The 2,027-nt window shown below is 42.7% G+C and overlaps 1 non-coding gene across 1 annotated transcript; it reads right to left on the bottom strand.

Annotated features, from left to right (window-relative positions):
- Positions 1–1,955: 1,955 nt before the first annotated feature.
- On the bottom strand, positions 1,956–2,027 carry trnae-uuc. The gene has a single exon. It is a non-coding gene; the product is annotated as a tRNA-Glu (tRNA).

A 2,027-nucleotide genomic window follows, 5' to 3' on the forward strand; every position in this document is an offset into this window, starting at 1 on the left:
CAATTACTCCAAATATCTATACTATTGATACCAACGCTGGTATTGATATTGGATTGATAGTAGTGAGATATGATCTATATTTTGTTTCTATCCTTGAAGTTCAGATGTAGCCACTGAATTGTGTTAAATAAATATAAATAAAATAAAATATACCTCAAACATACACTATGAAAAATGGAATTTGGAGAAAATTAGTTTTATAAAATCACACTTTTATCTATTCTGATATCAGAGCAGATTCATCTGAAGAAACAAAAACAACACACACACTGACGTACACTGGTCTGCTGTTTTATCTGCAGTTTCATATCTCATCTAAACATCAGCTGTTTGAAGTTCTCTCTCTCTCCCTCTGGGTCAGAGTCTCTCGCCCGCTCTTATTTTCTACCCCCGGCGGTGTCAGACACAACAAAACAGAGACCCTCGTGGGGAAAAAAGATGAGGGTCGCGTCCTGTCACCAGTGTGCAGTGTGTGTGCATTTCCAGCAGGGGGCAGCGGCTGCATCACCTCGCCCTCTCTGACCCCAGTTAGTGCAGGGAGCCTCAGGTGTGTTATGGGAAATGTAGTACTACGATGACCTGCATGACTGAGAACCTTCACAGACAGAAATGTAGCGCTAAAAGCAAATGAGGTCCATCTGCTTCATGCAGGAGACACTAAAGCTGTGCAAAGAGTTTATAAATAAAAATGCTTTTAAATACCAAAAACCACAGAGTGACACTGATTACAGCATTTCTACAGTTAGTGTGAGGTCACGGCTCCTCCTTCCCACAGCATCTGCATGTGTGCCCTCTGTACCCTCTGTGTGAATCCAGTTTCTCATCCACGTTCTGTATTTAGACGCTCAAAGTATTTGAAATCTCCGCAGTGAAGCCGGTGTTTATCTCTCTCTGTCTCTGTGTTTAATGAATACTCTCTCTGCTCCTGAATTAGAAGCCGGCTCTCAGCAGCTGCCCTGATTGGTCGGTGCCAAATTCCACTGTGTTGATTCTCCAATGGACCAACTTAACCACAGCTCCCCATAAACCGCCTTTATCCAACAGTGTCATCTGACTTTTCCTGTTAGAAACATGCTCAGTTCAACTTTGACAGACCGTCGAAAAGCAATAATACAATTCAGTGTAACGCTTAAGATTCTTCTACAGGAAGCAAAAAGTTGCTTACTTGTTTTTATCTCATCATTAACAGCAATAAAAAGCATCAGGTTAGAGTGGCAGGGGTGTTAAAATTGGGGAGGGAAAAAATAATTTTGTGGTTAAAGTCAAGAAAAATCAGTAGAAAACCGTCTAATGTCAGTCAGTGGTGTTCTTCACTCTCAGTGGTAGTTGCTCAAGTTGCTGACCTGAAAGTTAAGATGTTTACCTCAAGTCCCGCCCACTTTGTGTTGTTATTTCACCAACAGTTGCTTAAAGTGGCCAAATATTGTTTACTTTCTCACTGCCATGTTGCTCCGAATCACCTCCATTGTGCTAGTTAGTCAACATCAGCTAGCTTAGCTCTGTCAGCCACACTATAAACAGAGTTTACTAAGAGTGTGGCTAAACTATCTCTGACTGTTTGGCTCAACAAAGCAACATGTGATTTCCCAGCAGGGGTGAAGGGGATTGGCCACCTCTGGTCCACATGAGCCTAGATCTGCTAAATTATTTTGATCCCTGGGGGGACTAAAGATGTACCCCCAGTCCTGGTTTTTAGAGCTGCTTGAAGCAGTCTACAGAGCAAAGAACAGTTAAGGGCCCCTTTATACCCACCGAGTGGTGAACAGCACCTTACGACAAAGGTTATTCCAAAGTGACGCCATATTCACTGAAATAAGAGGCTTAGAGCTTTTTATTGTCATTGTCATTATTTGTATCTTAATTGCCCCTTGGGGATAAATAAAGTGTCTCTGATTCTGATTGTGCAGTTTCTTGCACAGCAAATTTGGGTAACAACTCGAGGAAAAAGGGGGGGGTTCCCATACCGGGAGTCAAACCCAGGCCGCCTGGGTGAAAACCAGGAATCCTAACCGCTAGACCATATGGGA

The sequence above is a fragment of the Haplochromis burtoni genome, unplaced genomic scaffold (genome assembly GCF_018398535.1).
Source record: "Haplochromis burtoni strain Fernald_Lab_line unplaced genomic scaffold, NCSU_Asbu1 Contig_138, whole genome shotgun sequence".
Classification (NCBI taxonomy): Eukaryota; Metazoa; Chordata; class Actinopteri; order Cichliformes; family Cichlidae; genus Haplochromis; species Haplochromis burtoni.